Here is a 23,523-nt window from a genome sequence, read left to right on the forward strand (position 1 = left end):
TAAAAATCAATACAATATGCCAAGAGAGGGAGGGAGAGAGAGAGAGAGAGTGTATGTAAGAGAGAGAGAGAGAGAGCGTTTGTGTGTGAGTGACCGAGTGATTTAGCGTGAGTGCGTTTGTACAGTATGTGTTCAAGTAAATGTGTGTGTGTGATGGCACGCGACTGATCAGAAAGCAATGTGTAACGATAAGGGCCATTCAAATACCGCGTCTTTTGCGCGCTAAGTTAGTTATTTCCAATGAAGGCGCGCGATATGCGCGCTCATAACGGCAGCATCCAGGCGCGTCCTCACCGCATCGAGTTTAAAACATCTCAACTTTTCAGAATGCCGCAAGCGCACCGCGGGTCATGTGACAAGAACTAACCAATCAGTTTCATCCTTTCCCGCAAGTGCCCAAGCGCTTTGGAAAAAAAGTAAAGTGAAAGTAAAGTGAGTGACGTCAGTGAGTGTGTTGTCAAGCCAAGAGAGCGAGCGGTAGTGTCTGTGAGGGAAAAGAATAGATCCCTGCCGGTCTTTGGCACAAAACATTTTTTTATAACATTTTTTTGTCAAAAACAACGTGATGAATGCTCAAGTCCGATTTTGTATATCCTCGAGTCCGAGTCCAAGTACGAGTCATCAGTCCGCGAGTCCAAGTCGAGTCACGAGTCCAGAGAATGGAGTCTCGAGTCGGACTCGAGTCCAAAGAATAATGACTCGAGTCGGACTCGAGTCCGAGTCCAGGACTCGATTACTCCATCACTGCTGTATATATTATAGTATTTACAACACTGTTAATGAATGCTACTGCATACTGTAGTATTAACTATAGTGATCTGATAAACTATAATAAGTACTTTAGTATTATTTAGCTTTTACTACAGTAAACTATAGTGTATTGTAGTATAATATACCCTGTTGTATATAGAGGGCGGTATTGCCCTGAAAGACAGCGGAGACCAGGCACCTAGAAAGGACCTCTACAACCCTGAAAGACAGCGGAGATCAGGAGATCTAGAGCCCCAGATACAGATCCCCTGTAAAGACCTTGTCTCAAAGGACCACCAGGACAAGACCACAGGAAACAGATGATTCTTCTGCACAATCTGACTTTGCTGCAGCCTGGAATTGAACTACTGGTTTCGTCTGTTCAGAGGAGAACTGGCCCCCCAACTGAGCCTGGTTTCTCCCAAGGTTTTTTTCTCCATTCCATCACCGATGGAGTTTCGGTTCCTTGCCGCTGTCGCCTCTGGCTTGCTTAGTTGGGGTCACTTCATCTACAGCAATATCGTTGACTTGATTGCAAATAAATGCACATACACCATTTAACTGAACAGAGATGACATCACTGAATTCAATGATGAACTGCCTTTAACTATCATTTTGCATTATTGACACACTGTTTTCCAAATGAATGTTGTTCAGTTGCTTTGACGCAATGTATTTTGTTTAAAGCACTATATAAAGCACTAAATAAAGGTGACTTTGACTTTGTTGTATAAAACTTAGGACAGTACTGGGGTAAAGTAATATATATTGTTTATACTACTATAATGGTTATATTATCACAGAAACTATATAATTACCACAACAAATTAATTCAAGTACTTTACTATAGCATTGTTCAAAAACATGATAATATTTTCTATAAATTACTATAGTATTTTTTTTTTTCATGTGCAACACTACAAATTAAACCAAAAAAAAAAAACAACAACAAACAAACAAAAAAAAAACATAGTTGTTATAGTTTAATTATGGTAACCAGAAATTAACAATGGTTTAACCATTGTGTTTGTAGTACAAGTGTGGTTATACAAATGGTAATCAATACACCAAAAATAAATAAATAAATTAATTAATAAAATATAAAACCTTGGTTACTATACTATTACTGAAATAAAACCATGGTTAATTTTTTTAAGGGATTGACTACACATGACATGGTCGAGTGACAGTAACTATGGTAAAAATATGGTAAATGTGTGTACTTTTTACATGATCCCTTTTCCATGAAAGGCAAATATCAAATTAATAATTTAATGTGGGAAGATCAACTATTTTATGAGATGTGTGGAAACCTTACCTGTAATTCATACAAATTCGTGTGACCTCACTCATATGATTTTGTAGACCCCAGTGACGGGTATTTTTAGGGGCGGGGTTAGGTGTAAGCAATTCATACAAATTCATAAAAATTGTGCAACTCATAAAATACGTACGATTTATCACAAATTGTATGAATTTGAGGTTGTACAAATTCATACGAATTAGCCACCTCGTAAAGTATGTATGAATTGGCCTGAGATCAGGCTGGACTATTACACATTTTGGCGTGATACCAGGTTTGATTATATCCTTGAAAACTGTAACTTTCCAGCGCACTCACATCTCTCGTTAGTTGACACCCTGTGTCAGAATCCGAAGGTGAGTGTATCGGATGGTCCTCTATGTTTAAAAGCGACGGAAAGGGGGTAACTTCTGCCTCGAATGTCGACGCCAGAGGGCAATGACCAAGCATCGATACGTGACGATTAGGGGTGAGACCATGTTGTCAAATTTAAAAATTTAAATCCGAAAAAAATATCTATCTATTTACATATCTATCTATCTATCTATCTATCTATCTATCTATCTATCTATATATATATATATATATATATATATATATATATATATATATATACACACACACATATATTCTCAGATTACGTCATCTGTATGTCATTTGCATGCAGGCGCATCCACTGATGTAAAGATGACAAGTCAGTGTCACCGAATTCATCTCTTAAACTGAAAACACTAATTTATCGCTTTATGGGTGCGTTTGAGTGCTTATTAGGCTATGGAGGCAATTAAAGCATCATTAACATGATTTAAATGGTTTATTAATAAACGTGTGAGTCGACTAATGCTTAAAATTAATTACTACTAGTCGACCAAAAAAATCTTTAGTCGAGGGCAGCCATAATGAAAGTAAAAAATATATATATATTTGTGGTTCATTATGAAATTGTGGTGGCACAGATAAGAGTATTGATGGCCAATATATTGTATATATTAATAATTAATGACAAAAAATATATAGTATACTATATAGCTGCTATTTTCCTCCAATATTTTCCTCCAACAATTTCAACCTTGATGTGATCACTTAGGACCTACACAGTAATCTTACTATATATATATATATATATATATATATATATATATATATATATATATATATATATATATATATATATATATATATATATATATATATAGTAAGGTCCTAAGTGATCACATCAAGGTTGAAAGTGTTGGAGGAAAAAAAAAAAAATTAATTATGCAGCATCATGGAGGGCGGTAGATCAGTTGGTCAGTCTGATCCAGACACTATAAATGAAAGGACAGTAAGAAGAGCAGAACAAACTCCTAAGAGGAAAAGACTCACTCATGGCCTATGAGACAGAGGATCATGAGACTCAATACTGCTTTCCTGCCATCAACTCTTCATGTATCAAGGGAAAACGCTCCAGTCATGAATACAATATCATTTATCTGTTTGTATCAGTGCTGTCTGCATGGACTGTGTTTCTGAACCTTCTGGTGATCATGTCCATCTCTCACTTCAAGAAACTTCACACTCCAACCAACCTGCTCATTCTCTCTCTGGCTGTGGCTGACCTGCTTATTGGACTTGTGATGCCCATAGAGGCCACAAGGCTGATTGAGATGTGTTGGTACTTTGGAGACACTTTTTGTGGACTCTATTCAATATTTATTTGGATGCTTCCCACAGCATCTCTAAGTAATTTAGTTTTAATTGCTGTTGATCGTTATGTGGCTGTTTGTCACCCTTTACAGTACCTACAGAAAATAACCATGACTAAAACATTAATAAGCATCTGTTTGAGCTGGGTTTGCTCCTCAACTTACAACATTGCCTTTATTATTGATACCAGTTATTTTGAAATGTCAGGCAAAACAAACATGTGTTATGGAGAGTGTTCTGTTTTGGTGGGTTTTACTTGGAGAGTCACTGATCTATTCATGTCTTTTATTTTTCCATGTATCCTGATCATATCATTATATTTGAGGATTTTCTATGTTGTACATCAGCAAGTGAAAGTTATAAACACCCTGATGAAGGGTGGCAAATGTGTAAATGAAGGTTCAGTGAGAAGGAAATCTGAGAGCAAAGCTGCTCTGACTTTAGGAATCATTGTCACAGTTTATCTGCTTTGTTGGATTCCTTACTATATTTGTTCCATATCAGCAGTTTCTTCCACAACCATAAATGTTTTGACATGGGTTGTGTATATGAACTCAGGTCTGAACCCTATGATCTATGCTTTATTTTACCCCTGGTTTAAAAAGACAGTTAAACTCATCTTAACTCTTCAAATATTTCAGCCAGGATCTTCTCTGGTTAATATTTTTTCAGAACATCAATTGTAATTAAACTGATAAAGTCATCATTCTGAGGACAATTTCACCTAAACTGCAATTGTCAAAATCATAAAGGTAAATAATCATAATAGTTACAATTTACACTATGTGCATTTAAAGGCGCAATATGTAATTTTTCTGCTTTAAAAATAGCAGAAATCACTATATGTATGTTATATATATCTTTTAGTTGTGTACTTACATCATCCCGACAGTTTCCACGAACTTTCAAATCCGGAGAAAATTATAGTTTAATTAGAAGACACGGCACGTTTCTTTATTTCCGTTTTGTCGCCCGTCTATGGCGTCATATAAACTTTGACCCCTCTAGTTTATCTAACTTCCTGCGGAACCGCCAAATACAAAGGCGAACAGAAACAAAGACGAGACGAAGAAGAAAAAGTAGTAGCCTTTATCGAGACTATTATATTTTATATTTATATTGTTTATATTCGTATTTAAACCTCAATCAATAACTTAGTTATGGAGCATGATTATGCTTTGCCTGCACGTTCTGTGAAGCGCAAACGCACAGGTGAAATAAATGACCCGAGATGGTTTTGGGACAAGAGAAGCAACAAGACACGGGTAAATATTGGAGTTGCATTTCCAAGATAGAGAGAGCTTCGTGACAAGCTGAAACTACAGAGAGATGCCGAACTCGCTTGCATTCTGATAAACAGGTATGCATCCATTCAACTAACTTTATCTATCCGTATATTTTGTGAAACTATGATTTCTTGTGTAAAACGCAGATGCACTAGCATGTAAATCTACATTTGTTCTACATCTAGCTGAATAAAGTAGCTTCAAATGCAGTTCTCTAACTTGTTCGATATCATAGTATAACGTAATTATAATTATTAACGAAAGGCGACCGTGTTTTTTAACATATATTACTACTAGCTAGATGGAATATTGACTTGATAGGGGTCTCATAATTCATATAGACGGTTTCAACGGGCGCACGCGCCTGGACCTAAGTTAACATCCGGTCTGTGTTGTGTATATTGGTCTGACTGCAGTGCCTTCTACAAACGCAGTTAAAGGCAAGGTGATGAGTAGACTGAAGTTGGGCTCAGGTGGTTGTGCTGTGGGATGTGTTTCCCATACATTTATTTATTTTTGGAGCAAAAAGGCTTCATTGAGTAACGTTACGTACTGCACATTAAATAATAATAATTCCTTACATTTATATGTTTAAATATCAAAACGAGGCACGGGTGTTTTTATATCGCTGTATTTCTGAAGGAAGACTTGCATGTTATATGCCTGATAGCAGTGTATGAGCGTACCAGCTCTGCTTAGTTTACAGCTGTTACTGGGGAAACCTCTATTTCTCGCGCTTTATGTCTATGCTTTAAAACATATCCTGTTGGCAAATAATGAATTTGCATTTTCATTAAGTCCGCCTGATCCACGCAGCAAACATTTTGTTTGTTATCAAAAAATATCTACTCTAGAGGGACTTGGCTGTTGTTATTGATTCTATTTGGAAGTCTACTGGAAGTTATGTTAGGTCCACAAAAGCGCTTATGCGCAGATACGTTTGTTTATGTTGTTGACGTTGAAACCGTCTATATCTCTCCGTTCGAAAAGACGTGATTGTCAAAATACTAAGTTAGAATGAGTGAGGAATGACAGGGAGCGAAAGATCGCGTGTTCCAATGAACAACAACTCCCATGAGCCTTACGCTCTTTCCCGACGTCATCAAAGTACGTCTTATGTTATTATTTTGATTGAGTGACCCCTGGTGGCCAAAAATTCCATACTACACGTTTAAATTTTATATATTTTGTTTCATTGAGTATCATTATTTTATAATTATAATCTGTTTAAATGCAGGTATCGTCAGAATTTAACAATTAGGCAAACTTATTTTCACATAGTGAGTTTAAATGACAAAAAGTTCAGTTGTTGCAGTAGCTTATTAGGAAAATTGAGCAAGAATCACAAATCTTGTATCAGTCATGCTGAATCTGTGTTGATATAAATCAAAAATAAAATGACAAAAAGAGGACAGTCATATAGAACTATGTGTAAGGGTCATGCGTATTATGGTGGTTCATCACAAAGTGAATAATTAAAATTGCTTACAGTACACCTCAAATTAAAACATCTGAAACAAAGTAACTTCAGGTTTATTGAAAAGGCATTTAAAGGTTGGAGCTACACACAAAGTTATAGCCTAACGATAACACTATTAAATATGTATTTTATTCCAACTTTTCATAAGTGTAAGTAATGTTTATTGTTTCATGTAAACTGATGTAAATAAATACTGTAACTGCTGAACATCACCTCATGTACTGTAGGCAGATTATTTTTATGATCCAAACAAAAGTCAAATATTATGAAGACCATATTTATAGTTAGTTCTGAAGCTCTCACACACATCTCCTTTTATTTATTGTTTAAATGTTGTGCACCACTTTTGGATTATTTTAGTTTATTGATTAATTTATAAATTAAATTGTTGAATAATTCTTAAATCACTGACTCTGCAGTAGAAAGCAGCTTTTGTTGCATCAGTCTGTTGTGTGTGTTTGCCTGTGTTTGTTTTGCACCTTTTTATGTGAATTTTATGTGCATTTGTTTGTACAATCATCTTGCCCAGGATTCCCTGGAAGAATACATTTATTGAATTTCAATATGTCTTTATACAAATAAAAAACAAAACAATGAATGATTCATGCACTAGAGTATCATCTCTGAGTGTAGCACAGGTATAACAACACCTTCAGGTCCACGTTTAAAAAAACAAAAAAACAAGCCATGCTGTCCATAACAGGGCTTCAGAGTTTACTGTGATCCATTTCTTGATAAAACAGCAAAAGCACTGTGTGTGTGTGTGTGTGTGTGTGTGTGAGAGAGAGAGAGAGAGAGAGAGAGAGAGAGAGAGAGAGATAGGAAACAGAGACAGACACAGAGACAGAGACATTTCCTCCCATGAATCCCATGAGGCCTAAATTGTTTATAGTATTTTCATTTGAAAAGCCATTTATTTGTTTTAGATAGATGGTCAGTAACCTACTTTACTTTTTACTTAAAGGGTTAGTCCACAGAAAATTGAAAATTATGTAATTAATAACTCACCCTCATGTCATTCCAAACCCATAAGACCTCCATTCATCTTCAGAACACAGTTTAGGATATTTTAGATTTAGTCCGAGAGCTTTCTGTCCCTCCATTGAAAATGTATGTATGCTATACTTCAAAGTAATCCATGTGACATCACAGGGGCAGTTAGAATTGTTTTAAGCATTAAAATACATTTTGTTCCAAAAATAGCAAAAAATACAAATTTATTCAGCATTGTCTTCTTCCGGGTCTGTTGTGAGCGCGTTCGCTGCAGAGTAGTGATATCCGGTTCGCGAACTAATCACTCAATGTAACTGGATCTTCTTGAACCAGTTCACCAACTCGAACTGATTCATTTGAAATGGTTCACATCTCCAATAAGCATTAAAGGTCACGTTTTTCGTGTTTTTTTAAGCTTTGATTGTGTTTTCAGTGTGCAATATAACATGTCTTCATGTTTCGCGTGTAAAAAAAACACAGTATTTTTCACACAATTCACTTATCTGTATACCACTGTTTTCACTGTCATAAAAATGGGCTGATGTCTTCCTTGTTCTATAAAGTCCCTCTTTCAGAAAAAAGGAATGAGTTCTGGTTGTGCCAGCGGTTCCTTTGTTGTGATTCGAAGAAAGACCTTAGTTTCAGTAGTCATATCAAAGCAGTAACTAAATCAGCATTTTATCAGCTTTAATAACATGCCTAACTTTTCAAGTAAGTTGAAGTAATGTTTATTGTTTGATGTGAATAAATTAATACTGTAACTGCTAAACGTCACCTCATGTAGGCCGATCGTTTTATGATCCAAACAAAGGCTAAAATTATGCAAACCATAATTGCCTAGTTAGATTTACAAACTTTTTTTTAATTTGTGGAGGTGACTTTTGGCTTATTTTAGTGGATTGGTTAATTTCTATATTAAATTCTTAATTCGTAAATCACTGACTCTGCATCCACTTTGATTGACATTAGTTTTATAAGATCATTCATGATACCTGAAGACCATAATAAATATCTAGTTTAATAATGCTGTGTATAAGTTCAAGGTAGAATGCATTTTATGTATGCATAATGGTTCATATTTGTCTAATAATACATAAACATAATTGCTATTAAGGAAATACATTTTAGTATAAAATAATTTTTACCTAATACCCTGTTATTTATTTTATTTTATACTGAATAAGTTATGTATGTGTCACCGATATCACTGTAAATGAAGTGTCCCCAACCAAGCAAGCCAGAGCCAACTTTTCTTTAAAGAAAGCAATCCGTGAGCGCAGAGAGTCGAGACTCATGCTCTCACAAAAGCAGCATGAAGTCTCAGTGAGTGCAGCCTCAGCGTGGGGTTTTCCCAGGCAGAAAACACACTCACCATGGCCGTCGTCATCATGCAGAGGGGCTCTGCATGTGCCACAGCTGTGGCGCGGCATGGCCGCCGCTGTTAAAACGGCGTTAGAAACGCTCTTTTAGAGCGGTGAAATACGCTGGAAAAAGCTATTTTGTGATCGCCAGATGGCGGCAGGAGATTGCTGAGAAGCGGCGGGAAGCGGGCGGTGCGAGATCGGCGCTAAGAGCGGCTGTCTGCGAAGCATGTTTTTGAGAATGTAAATCCCAACAGTGGTGTCTTCAGTGGCCTCAGTAATATAGACGTCATGTATGCCATGCATAAAAAACAAAAAAAAAAAAAAAAAAAAACAAACACAAAAAAAACTAATGTAGGTAATTTAATGGAAGTAAGTCCTATTTTAACAAAAAATTATTGAGAAAAATCTGGAACACCCACACAAAAAACCCTGTTTTTAATTATTTCTTATTTATTTTGAATGACAACATTTATATTTTGAATTATGTGTAACTTAGTCACAAAAATAAAGATTAATATAAAAGTATTAGTAATAAAAAAGTTAATTAAAATACCCATATAAAGCTTGTGTTGAGCAAATATGGACCTATAAAAGATTATTATTATTATTATTATTATTATTATTTTTATAATCAGTTATAATTATCATAATTTTATAAAGTTATAAAAGTAATTAAAAGACAACATACAAATTCAGAAAGTAAAGATGAACAGACTTTTTGATGTTTTGTCATATGGCAAAGAAAAATGCAAAACAAAAAGAAAACAGACTAAATCTAATGTTCAGAACACTGCTTTATTATTAATAATAATTTTGAGAGATGGCGAATAAGTCAAATTAGCCAACTGACATGATAACAGGGCTTTTCCAGTTGTTGGTCGAGGTTCGGTTGAGTTCCAGATGATGGAAGCGAATCGCTGCTTTCTCACAGCAGCAACGGTTTGTTTAGTCGAGTCTGACTGGTTGTTAATAATCAGTTCAATAACAAGTTGAAACCGACGTGACTGCCGCTAACACAAAGAGTATATTGTAAATGTATTTAATATTATATTTATTTTCAATTTATTATAAATATTTAATCCGTAAAGAGATTGTGAAAGCCGGGTGGAAGAGCACTGCTTTTGACCATCTCTGCACCGCCCTCAGTGAAACTGACCGCGTTTTACCTCTTTCTCTAAATATATCTTATTAGAAATAAACCGCCTTCAAAAATTTGATTAATGAGTTTGGCCTTTTGACCTCTACCCCTCCCACAGCCCGACCACCCACGTGGCTTTGTCCTTTTGACCTTGACCCCTCCCCCACCAGCATGACTTTGACCTTTTGACCTTTTAATGGTCACAGCTGTTGTTACAACATGTGATATGACATCTGTTTGTGATAAATCATGTTTATATGTCATCATCCGAGAAATTACTCAATATTTACAACATCCGTGAATAATCGGCAGCTATGATATGTCATCTGTTTTGTAATATATCATGTCATTAGGGATTATCCTTATGACAACTATTACTGTCACCTGTTTGTAAAATAGAAACAGGACATCCGGTTCGTGACCATCCAGCGGCAGGTGTCCTCTAGGTCAGTGGTTCCCAACCTTTTTCAACTCGCGGCCCACACAACCAAACACATATGTTTGCGCGGCCCACTTCAAAAAAATTAACTGACCCCGCTATTGTTGGGTTAATAACTTAGTACTCATAAGCTAGATTTTAAACTATATTTATTGAATAAACTAGGGCTGTGCGATATGGACAAAAAAAAAAAAAACTATTGCGATTTTTTTTATCAATTTTGCAATTGTGCTTTTACAGTCATAAATGCATTCAGGATTAATTTGAAACATATTTCCAAAAGAAAACCAATCAGAGCTTTATCAAAAAGTTATCATCTCTATCATATCTTTAGTACATCTCTAGAACAGACATAAGTCAAAATTATCACTATAGTGAAGATGTAAAAAAATTTATAGACTTGTGGCAAAAAAAATAAATAAAAAAAAAATCCTGTATACAGGGACTTTTTTTTCTTTTTTGCCATGCATTGTTCATAGAGCTCATTAATTGTAGCGGTGCCTCAGGTGTTTGCAGTGTGTATACAGTATGTGTATGCGGTCAGCAGTGAGAGCGCATAAACATAACGCTAAAGCACATTAAAATAATGCACGAGTGTGAATCTCTCTGTTCGCAGCAGATTTCCTTTGCTCTGTCACAAAACCGGTCGTGCTTGCTCAGATACACGCTGCTTTGCGAGGAGAGAGTGTGCACTCTTAAAACGTGTCTCCTCTCACTTAAACTGCATCCTGTTCACTAACAAATTCACTCTATGCTCATGTGTTAGACATGAATTATTTTCGCACGTTTTTATTTCTAGCCTTTTACCGCAGTGAGAACGCTCTGATCCGTCAACATTGGCTCTGAAAAAAGGCCCATCACAGACAGTGTGTGAACCTGGAGTTAGGCATATGCGCACGCTCAAATCGTGATTTTAGGACTTTTTCTTTTAATCGCACAGCCCTAGAATGGACTGGAAATGAACAGAAAATAATTGGCGGCCCACCTGCAATACCTAGTGGGCCGAGGACAACAGGTTGAAAACCACTGCTCTAGGTGAAAGAGAAATCTTGTCTGTGCTTGACCATCAGGCCACAGGTGAGCTTAGGGTGAAATATTTTATGGCCTGTCACTTGAGGCAGGGTTTCCCCAGCAGCCGGCAGCATCGGATTGCATTCGTTTAGAAAAGTACGGGCCCCTTGAATTTCTCAGGAAATCTAAAAAAGACTTGTGAAAAATACATAGACATGGGCTTCTTATACTCACCTAAAACCCAGAGAAGGATTTGGAAGAAGAGATGATGGAAAGGCTGACTTTGGCGCAGAGAAAGCCATACAACAGTAATTTGTGCTTGGCGAGGTTTCTCCTTGAAAATACGGACAGCATGTTAGATGAATTAATCAAGAACAAGAGAATGTGAGCTCATATCATAATACGAGTGGATTTACCACTCATTGACTCGTGATCATTTGGCATTTCCCCAGGTTACTGATCAGTGATTCATCAATATTAAGGTCGCTTCTCTAAATCCTCTCTCACGCCGTATATGCATCTGTGGATCACGTGTTTGGGTATTCTGTTGCATTCATGTCTCCCCCCCACCCCCCACCCCCCTCTCTCTAATGCTTGTGCAATTTAAAAAAGACCATATTGCCCAGCACTAACCTATACTGAATTGGTAAATTTGAAAGCACCCAATAAACTGAACAGATCTTATGTTTCTTTCTAGATGTTCCTAATGGATTACATACTTCAAAATCATCTATATATAATCCCAAAGCTACATTTAAATCTTCTGAAGAAAGCAACTGATGCTCTTTACAATATAGGTATTCCCTGTGTGACTTAAATTTCCCACTCTGGAAAATATTCCGTCTTCTGTCTGCATAAGTTTATCTAGAACCTCATTATGGTTTAACAGCACTGAAAATGTTTGCAAAACAGGAATATAAACACGCTTTCTTGAAGATGACACATCTAGAACATATTCAACAGGTTGAATCACTTGAAAGTGTTCCTTGTAAAAAATTGTCAGTTTGTATTCTGTGCTAAAAGGGCCACTCTTTGTCAGAGAACTGAATAGATTTGCTTTCACAATTATCTCTTTTATGGCACTGATAACTGTATCACTGTATAACTGTTGTGCTTGCTCAAAACATCTTCACTTGTATTTGATGCAAACTCTTCTGCAAATGTGAAAATGCTGGAAAGATCATTTACAATTTCCAGGGTTGCTGCTTTGGAAACATGAAGAACTGTTTGCAGTAGAATAAAGAATGATGCTAGTTTTAGATGTGGAAAATCTTGCACATTTTCTTCACATAGTAAAGATAGAGATGATTTATGACCTAACACTTGACATAAACATCAATATCTTGTGAAGCTTGATGTTCAGAAACTCATGTGTAAAGTAATTTGGAACCAAAGAGGATTGTCACTTATCACACAATTTTCACAATGCATTTACATCATTAAATAAATCTGCAAACAAATCTTAGAGATTATTATTAGTACAAACTTCTCATTTGTGAGCCATTTTTACAGTGAGCTTTAAAGGAAGTTCACCCAATAAAGAACATTGTCATAATTTACTCAATTTTACGTTGTTTATTTATTTTGTGCAATACAATAGAATATATTTGAAAATGGCTGAACTATGTATACAAGTATGATTCTGGGTAAACTATCACTGTAGCTGTGCTCCTTTTTAAATTTTATTTCACTGGTCAATGTTCTTGGACTTCCCTGTGGATATAGCATAATGTAAAATCAAAATATTTAGATCCATACCTTGATTTTTGGCTCTTGTGCACAGTAATTTGACTACCAAGTTTGGGATTATTAAAAGAAAGTAATTACATCATTATACAGCATCAGTGTGGGTGGTAGATGGGTTGGTCAATCTGATCCAGACACTGTATAAATGAAAGGAGAGTAAGAAGAGCAGAACAAACTCATAACAGGAGAAGATTTACTCATGGACTATGAGACAGAGGATCATGAGATTCAGTACTGCTTTCCTGCCATCAACTCATCATGTATCAAGGGAAAGCGTTTGAGTTATGAATACAATATCATGTATGTATTTTTTTCATTGCTGTCAGCATGGACTGTGTTTCTGAACCTGCTGGTGATCATCTCCATCTCTCACTTCAAGAAGCTTCACACTCCAACCAACCTGATCATTCTCTCTCTGGCTGTGACTGATATGCTTGTAGGGCTTATTGTCATGCCTGTGGATGCCATCAAGCTAATTGAGACATGTTGGTACTTTGGAGACACTTTCTGCGACGTGTTTATGATAATCATGGTACTGCTAATCTCAACATCTATTTGTAATTTAGTTTTAATTGCTGTTGATCGTTATGTGGCTGTGTGTCACCCTTTACTGTACCCAAAGAAAATAACAATGACTAAAACTTTAATAAGCATCTGTCTCTGCTGGTTTTTCTCTTCAACATACAATATTGGCTATTCACTTAGTGGCAGATATTTTGCAGCTTCCCAAAGATCAGATGTGTGCTATGGAAAATGCTATTTAGAAATAAGTTTTTCTTGGACATTAACTGACCTTTTCTTTTCCTTCTTGTTACCTTGTACCCTGATTATAACTTTATATTTGAGGATTTTCTATGTCGCACATCAGCAAGTGAAAGTTATAAACTCCCTGATGAAGAGTGGTAAATGTGTAACAGAAGGATCAGTGAGGAGGAAATCTGAGAGCAAAGCTGCACTGACATTAGGCATAATTGTGACAGTTTATCTGCTTTGGTATATTCCCTATATAGTGTCTGCAACAGGTACTACAGTAATATCTCCTGCCACAGTGACATTTCTATTATGGAGTTTGTATGTTAACTCCGGTCTGAATCCCCTTATTTATGCTTTATTCTACCGCTGGTTTAAAATAACAGTTAAACACATCTTAACGTTTAAAATATTAGAGCCAGCATCCTCTCTTGTGGACATTTTTAAAGATTATTAATTATTTGTGTAGAAGATAAAGAACAATTTTTGTTCTTATTTTTATTTGGCTAAGATTATTTTTAACATTGAAACATGTTAATATGTTGATAGTTTTGTTTATGAGTATAATTTTCATTCACTCTGTGGGCTGTAAATATGTATCATACAGTATATTGGTCAAGACAGACAGACTGTATTCAACCATGTGACCACATATTCTCTTTTACTGTGCATACAGAACAGAGTTATCAAGTTCATGATAAATGCTTTGCAGAGTGTGTGGTTTTGAATATATCTATTTAATTATGTTTATGAAGTTCAGTTTTTTTGCAGTAGGTTTTGACACTGCTGTATTACCGGTCAATAAATTGTATGTGCTTTGTAAATAAATTGGTTGATTTAAAGGTGAGTGTGGTGATTAATTTAGTTTTAGTTATTTGTATAAAGGTAAATTGAGGTATAATTTATTTTTTTAACAAAGTTTACAGTAATTTACATTTTAAATAACATTTATATTTTATAAATGTAAAACAAATGTTAAAATGTTAATAATAAATATAATAAAAATAAAAATATATAGCATTAAAATTATATTATGAGCTGTAAATCTCAATCCTACCTCTAAACTTAACTGTAACAATTTATAAAAAATATGTGCAGTTTTTGTACAGTTGCTCCAACAACAGAAACATGAGCAAAGCATTAAATGAACAGTACCAAAATGGCTGAAAAAATAGATTTGAATTTTGTACTTATGTATTATAAAAATTAAAATTGTATTCAAATTTAAAATGCATAATTTCAGTTATCTGTTCTGCGTTCCTGTGATATTATAACCGTTCCGAAACCGGTCCGGGTGGAAGAAATACCGGTTAATAGCATTATTTTTAAAAAACAATATTATTTGCCTAATAATAATAATAATAATATAATAATAATAAAGTATAGCGTTTTCTTTACTCAAAAAGAAAAGGAAAAAATAGAGATCTAACGCTTAGTCACAGCCAATAAGTTACAGCATCATCATCTCTAGATTTTGGCCAAATGTGAGCTACTTAAAAAAAAAAATAAAAAATAAAAAAAAAAATCTATCAACACTTTGAAGACAAATTATTTTTAAGACATTTAACAATGTTTGCTTCATTGTTAAAAAAAAAAAAAAAAAAAAAAAAAAAAACGTTATAAGATTGTGTTTTGAGAGTTAAAAAAAAAAAAAGTTGCGGCTCACATCGCATTTTATTAGCCCTATTACTTCCCAAATAATAAAGACTAAAATGCCTGTAGTCTAAAACAACATGTTTAAAAACATTATAAAAACAGTTATTAGTTTAGGCTATAAAGACGTCAATCCAAAAACATTAATCTAAGTTAAAGCTGATCCCTACCTCTCTCTTTTTCGGCACAAATCCAAATATTACCATGTTCCCGACGTATCTGGAGGCTAAAATTTTATTTAATATAAAGAATATAGAATAATAGTAAATGTATAATAAGTAATGCTGTATATACGTCCAAAAGTTGGACTCCAAATTTAATTCTAAGAATTATTTTGAGGTTAATAGCAAATGAAAACTGTTCAGCTTCTGGGAAATTTGAGAAACTCCGCTAGGCTATTTTAGTTCCCTTCACTCCACAACAAAATAATTTAAATTAACAGTATTTAGAAAAAAAACAAGAATTAAAAATGTAAGAAGCTATAGCAATATTAACAACAAACTAAAACTAATTAATTTAGGCTAAAACGAAACTGAAACCAGCGGGTCTCTCATTCCACACAAAATCAAAGTTTTCATATTCGCGATGTATTTGAATGAAAAATGATTATACAAAATACCCTAGTATTTATTGAAGCCTAATGTTTGTCAAAATTTTGTGTCTGCATTATGTCTATTTATGGATGAAATATATATTTTTTTCTCTCTAAAAAACGTATCGGCTATACAAGTTCTCTCTCTCTCTTTCTCTCTCTCGTGGTGGATGCTGGGAGGTCCTGGGTGAGAGTGGTGTTGGGCGGGAGTGAAGCTGTGATAGTTTCACCTGTTTTTTTCTCTTTCTTTTCTTTTTCTCTATTTTTGTTTTGTTTATTTGTTTGTATGGTTTGTTATTAGTTTATTATTTTTCTCGTGGAAAAAGTGGGAGTCGTGTGAGAGGAGGATGGCGTTCTTGGATAAAAATGGTAGATAATAGAGTCAGTGCTGCTCGACTAGATAGGATATATATGTCTAATTATCTTAGTAGTCGGAGTATTGATTGTTTTATCACTCCAGTAGGGTACACAGATCATCATTTGGTTTCTCTTTTTATAAATATGTCCAAGTGTACAAATAAGTCGTCTTATTGGCATTTTAACACTAAATTACTTCAGGATCTTAATTTTTGTAAACATTTTGAGATTTTTTGGCAACAGTGGAGATCGTGTAAAGGCACGCTTTTAGTGCTTTTTTTTTTTTTTATTTGGAGCACAAAGTGGCACAATAGAAACAGATGTCATGTCTTCGCCTTCCTGATGGGAGGGTGACCAGTAATATTACAGAGATGAGGCATCATGCAGTGGATTTTTATTCCACTCTCTATGCTGCTGAACAATGTGACACTGACTGTGCCGAACAGCTAATACAAGATTTGCCTTAAATAGACACAGACTCTAAGACTGATTTGGACACTGAACTTTCTCTTCAAGAGCTCACTACTGCAGTTGGTCAGCTTGGCATTGGAAGATCTCCCGGTATTGATGGGTTGCCCTCCGAATTTTACAAGCATTTTTGGAACTTTATTGGACAAGACTTATATGAGGTTTTCTGTGAATGTAGAAAAGATGGTTGTTTGCCTATATCTTGTCAACGTGCTGTGTTATCTTTATTACCAAAAAGTTGAGATTTATCTCTTTTAAAACATTGGAGACCTGTTGCATTACTGACCACTGATTACAAAATTATGTCTAAGTGTCTTGCTAATAGATTAAAAAAATACCTAAACTTGATTGTACAAAAAGATCAAACGTATTGTATTGTATATATAATGTCATTGAGACTTATCTATGATGAGCAGGTGCGCTGCACAAGATCCCGGGTCCTATGCATAGGCCCTCAAGGGCCCTCTCTTCCTCCTTTATTAGATAGAATTCATGCAGTTACCAAACATGTCAGACTGGGTCAGGTTCTGGAAGTCCCAAGCAAGGGGCCCTGGTAATCAGTCCTGGTTTTAGCCCCAGTCCGACGGTCCTGATGATGAGTTCACAGCTGAGCGAACATTTCATTTGCTGGCTTCAGTATCAATTTGCATATGCCGGAGTCTACTGGAATTCGTGATTGGTTGACTGCAAATTTCAAATATTAAATGGAACGATAAAATAACGTTATTAACCGGTTAATGGCAATTTCAAATTTTCAATTCTGTTCGGAACTATTCAATTTGATTTCGTTTCTGTTTTTGGTTCTCTTCCTGTCAAAATTTCGTTCGTTTCTGGTTTTCGGTTTAGTTCCTTGAACACTATAAAGTCTCGAGAGATGTTTTTAAAAAGTTGAACTTACATAAATTTTACATGGCTTTCTAAACATGCTGCTCTCTTGTGCAAGATCCAAGTGAAATGGTGATAGAAAATGTCCCTCTAGAAAATGCACGAAATATGCGTTCTATGTGAACAGCTTGGTTTCAGTTTTGATGTAAACAAGATCTTCTCCACATTGATGTTTGCTTTTTTCCCACAATATTTTGAAAGAACATCGTAGCAGCACTGCATCTAGTTGCTTCAACTGGATAGGCTAACAAAAGAAAATTATAATGCAATGACAACCACACGCATCTTGTGCGCCACTGATAAAGCCCAAAATATAGGCCGTCTGTGTCCACTCACTGTCTGCATTATGTCGTTTTCATCATCAAGATGGCTCGCGACCAGCCGCGCACACACAAAGTGAATGATGAGACAGAAGTGGTGCTGCGTGTCGAGCTCGTCCGCCTTTTGAAAGCTATGCGGACGCTGCTAAGCGCTAGACTGAAGACGGAATGTGAAGTATACCCACGGCGGGCCTTAACCCTTAGGGGACTAAGCCCTTTTTGGTCCGTTTTCTCTATTTTTACATTTCGGCTTATAAACCATATGTAATGAGGATGGACCACCATGTATTTGGTATCAATGGATTCAGAAGACCCTAAGCTACCATAAGCATGCATGCAATATGTCTAAAAGAAAGTATGAGTGAAAAATTGTACAATAAACTAGAGAATTACAAAGACGAAAATGAGATTTTTGTCATTTATTACTGAAAATCCTACCTCACACAACAATAGTTAAAAGTTTTTGACCCAAAAATATATTTTTCAAACTCTTTGCTTGACAGAAATGGGTTAATGTTCAATCAAATGTGTAAAGATCAATTAAATAATTAACTTTATTTACAAACAGTCCTAGGCGTTTTTTATTTTATTTTTGGGACTAAGCCCTTTTTGGTCTGTTTTCTCTATTTTTATATTTGGGCTTATAAATCATATGTAAAGGAGATGAAACACCCTGTGTTTGGTATCTATGGATTCAGAAGACCCTAAGCTACCATAAGCATGCATGCAATATGTTTATATAAAGGAAGTATGAGTGAAAAATTTTACAATAAACTAGAGAATTTCACAAACGAAAATTAGATTTTTGTCATTTATTACTGAAAAACACACAATATAGAACAAAGAAAATATATTTTTTCAAACTCTTTGCTTGACAGAAATGTGTTATTGTTTAATCAAATGTGTAAAGAACAATTAAATAATTAACTTTTTAAAAAAACAGTCCTAGGCATGCCAGTGAGCAAAGCAAGGCCTCTCCAGGCCTTTCCAGTAATTGTTCCAGAGCTTGTTCTGCCGTAAATCTTTTACTGCTTGCCATTTTGATAAAACAATTCTGTAATAATGCTGTATCTCTCTCGAATTTATCTCTTTGTGCTCGCTAACACTCTGATCACTTTCTGCTTTCTCCACGTGATGCGGATTCTCCGATCGCTCGAATTTAGCTCTTTGTGCTCGCTAATACTCCGATCGCTCTCTGTAACACTCCGATCGCGTTCTGCTTTCTCCACCCTGATGCTGATTCTCTGAACGCTTATTGATTACATGTCTTTTACTTTAGTCCAGTCAGCTTTTACAAGGCTACAGCAGAGCTACAGAGTCCTCTGAATCGCTAGAAGACATAACCTTCCTCTGATTGGGTTAGAAAAAGACTCCTCCCAGCGGCAATTTTTCCATTGGCTGTTGCGTGTTGAATCTGCCTAGCACAATCTTTTTCATTGGCCTGTTTACGCAGTGGTATTGCGCAATAAGGGAAGTGTTTAATATACAATATACTGTTTTCAGCGGAATCTGAGGAAGACGGCAAAAAAAAACGCATCTCTCTAGCATTAATAGTTTTTGAGATAACTACACATTTGTAAAAGTATGCAATTTTGGGCGGTACCGCCTAATCCGTCCCCAGAGGGTTAAAGCAGCCTCCTTAACGCACAACTAAAATGTGAATGCAACGTTTTTGCATTCGAATGTGGAATATGGATTTTTAAATTTGACGAATATTCAAAATTCTAATATTTTTTTTTTGACAGCCATTATACAGACTGTTCATTTAAGTCACTAAACCAGTTCACAAACAAATGCAAGTGTGGCCAGAGGGGTCATCAGAGGCTCTTCAAGACTGTTTTGACAACACTATATGTTTATGGAATATGTTTAAGCAGGCTGCCACATACAGTAACACTACAGACCTCCAAGAATACTCAGAGACTGTCACTGTCTACATCACAAAGTGTATTGATGATGTAACAGTCACAAAGACCATCACTGTCCAGGCCAACCAGAAGCCGTGGATGACAGGGGAGGTCTACAGACTCCTGAAGATGAGGAACATTGCCTTCAGAGCTGGAGATGAGGGGGGCCTGAAGACAGCTAGGGCCAACCTATCCCACGGCATCATGAGGCTAAGAGACAGTACTCCAGGTAGACACCCCTTTGATTCAGCAGCAGCAGAGACACTCAGAGCCTGTGGCAGGGGATACAGACCATTACGGACTACAAGCCCCCTCCGTGGACCTGTGACAGCACCATCTCCCTGCTGAATGAGCTGAATGCCTTCTTTGCTCACTTTGAGGCACAAAACAGCACTACTGCACAGAAGATTCCACCTCCTCTCAGCGACCAGGTGATGACATAGTCCCCGGACAGCATGAGGAGATCCCTCAGGAGGATCAATGCACGCAAAGCTCCTGGTCCTGACAACATTCCTGGGCATGTACTGAGAGACTGTGCAGTGGAACTCACTGATGACTTCACAGACATTTTCAACATCTCACTAAGTCAGGCTGTTGTCCCCACATGCTTCAAAGCTACCATCATCATTGCAGTCCTGAAGAAGCCATCTCCATCGTGCTTCAATGACTATCATCCACTTGCACTCCTATTCTCACAAAGTGCTTTGAATGGCTAGTCTTGCACCATATCAAATCTGATAATGATAATGGACAGCAGCAACACATCCAGCACCATCACACTGAACACTGGGGCCCCCCAATGATGTGTGCTAAGACCCCTCCTCTTCACTCCGCTGACCCGCAATTGCACACCATCACATAAATCCGATCTCTCTATTAAGTTTTTGCAAATGACACAACTGTAGTGGGTTTCATTAACAACAGAGATGAGACTAACTACAGGAGTGAGGTGAGTCACCTGGTCGGGTGAATGTTGAGAAGACAGAGATTGTTGTTGACTTCAGGAGAGTGCAGACTCAACATGCTCCTCTGATCATCAATGGTGCGACTGTGGAGAGAGTGACCAGTATCAAATTCCTGGGTTTCCACATCACAGAGGGCCTCTCCTGAACTGACAATACTGCAGCACTGGACAAGAAAGCACAGCAGCATCTCTACTTCTTCCGCAAACTGAGAAGAGCCAGAGAAAGAGCTCCAGCCCCCATCATGTGCACCTTCTACAGAGGCACCCTCGAAAGCATTCTGACGAGCTGCATCACTATGTGGTATGGTGCCTGTAACGCGTCCTGCCGCAAGTCACTTCAACGCATAGTGTGAGCAGCTGAGAAGATCATTGATGTCTCTATCACCTCCATCCAGGACATTTATGGAACCCGTCTCACCTGCAAAGCCCTCTGCATTGGCCCCCTCCCTTCTTTTGCCAACCTCCCTCCAACACACATACACACACACTTTCTTCAGAATTGGTCTGCTCACTACCTCATCCAACTACCTCTTCAATCAGTTTAAATAAAGAACTGCTCTAAGAGCTTTTATTCACTTTAATCAGACTGAATAAGCTCTTTTCCACTACAGTCATGTTATGTTCAGTAGTTTTTGTGAATACTGCTCAAGAGTAATGGCACAGTAATACTGATGTAATAAGGATCACAGTCACGTTTTTCTTGAATAATTTACAACTGCTTTAAAAGTTGTTTAACAAATCACAATCAAGGACCAGTGATATAAAGAGTTATTATCATTATTTTAATTATTTTAATTATTAGTATGTTATATTATATTATTGATGTATTCTTCCTCATGCAGCATCAGAGAGGGCGGTAAATGGGTTGGTCAGTCTGATCCAGACACTGTATAAATGAAAGGAGAGTAAGGAGAGCAGAACAAACTCCTAACAGGAGACTCACTCATGGCCTATGAGACAGAGGATCATGGGACTCAATACTGCTTTCCTGCCATCAACTCATCATGTATCAAGGGAAAACACTCCAGTCACGAATACAATATCATGTATGTGATTTTTTCATTGCTGTCAGCGTGGACTGTGTTTCTAAACCTGCTGGTGATCATCTCCATCTCTCACTTCAAGAAGCTTCACACTCCAACCAACCTGATCATTCTCTCTCTGGCTGTGGCTGACATGCTTATCGGACTAATTGTCATGCCCATAGAGGCCATAAACCTGATTGAGACATGTTGGTACTTTGGAGACACTTACTGTGGACTGTTTACAGTGATCCTTGAATTGCTTATTTCTGTGTCTCTCAGTCATTTAGTTTTAATTGCAGTTGATCGTTATGTGGCTGTGTGTTACCCTTTATTGTACCCACAGAAAATAACAATGACTAAAACTTTATTGTCCATCTGTCTCTGCTGGTTTTGCTTTTCATCTTATTTCACTTACTATGCAATTAATAATGGATATTTTAGCATCTCACACAGAACAGACGTGTGTTACGGCAATTGCTCTGTTATATTAACTTTTGCCTGGAGAGTCTCTGATCTGATTTTGTCCTTTATGTCTCCTTGTATCCTCATCATAACTTTATATTTGAGGATTTTCTATGTTGTACATCAGCAAGTGAAAGTCATAAACTCTCTGATGAAGAGTGGTAAATGTGTAACGGAAGGATCAGTGAGGAGGAAATCTGAGAGCAAAGCTGCTCTGACTTTAGGAATCATTGTCACAGTTTATCTGCTTTGTTGGATTCCGTACTATATCTGTTCTATATCAATAATCACTTCCACAACCATAAATGTTTTAACATGGGTCTTGTATATTAACTCGGGTATGAATCCTATGGTCTATGCTTTATTTTACCCCTGGTTTAAAAACACAGTTAAACTCATCTTATCTCTGAAAATATTTCAGCCAGCATCCTCTCTGATCAATATTTTAACAGAACATCAATTGTAATTAATCTGATAAAGCCATCATTCTGAGAACAAATTAATATAAAATGCAATTGTTATAAAGTCCTAAAGTAGATAATTATAATATATTATCCTTTTAATTTACACTAAATACATTTTAATATTATATAGTTTGTTTCATTGAGTAACATTCCTTTATAATTATACTCTGTTCAAATGCAGATTTTATCAGAATTTAACAATTAAGCAAGCTTATTTTAACAGCAGGTTTAAGTGGAAAAAATGTTCAGTTGTGTTGCATTATCAGGAAAATTAAGTAAGAATCACATACCTCAAATCTAATGGAATAAATTATTATAAAGACATATCTTATGTATTTTATATTTCACTTTTACCAGTCGTGCAGAATCTGAGTTGAAATAAATAAATAAAACATTTTATTTAGTCATTTAGAACTATGTGTAAGTGTCAAATGTATTATCATGGTGGTTCATCACAAACCACAATAATAAAGAACAATC

The 23,523-nt window shown here is 36.2% G+C and overlaps 3 pseudogenes; all 3 read left to right on the forward strand.

The window, feature by feature from the left end:
• The first annotated feature begins 3,366 nt into the window (after positions 1–3,366).
• Positions 3,367–4,425, forward strand: LOC127941376 (trace amine-associated receptor 13c-like; annotated as a pseudogene).
• Positions 4,426–13,341: 8,916 nt separating this feature from the next.
• Positions 13,342–14,403, forward strand: LOC127941628 (trace amine-associated receptor 13c-like; annotated as a pseudogene).
• A 7,583-nt stretch (positions 14,404–21,986) lies between these two features.
• On the forward strand, positions 21,987–23,045 carry LOC127941377 (trace amine-associated receptor 13c-like; annotated as a pseudogene).
• Positions 23,046–23,523: the final 478 nt, after the last annotated feature.

This window comes from Carassius gibelio, chromosome A21 (genome assembly GCF_023724105.1).
Source record: "Carassius gibelio isolate Cgi1373 ecotype wild population from Czech Republic chromosome A21, carGib1.2-hapl.c, whole genome shotgun sequence".
Taxonomy (NCBI): Eukaryota; Metazoa; Chordata; class Actinopteri; order Cypriniformes; family Cyprinidae; genus Carassius; species Carassius gibelio.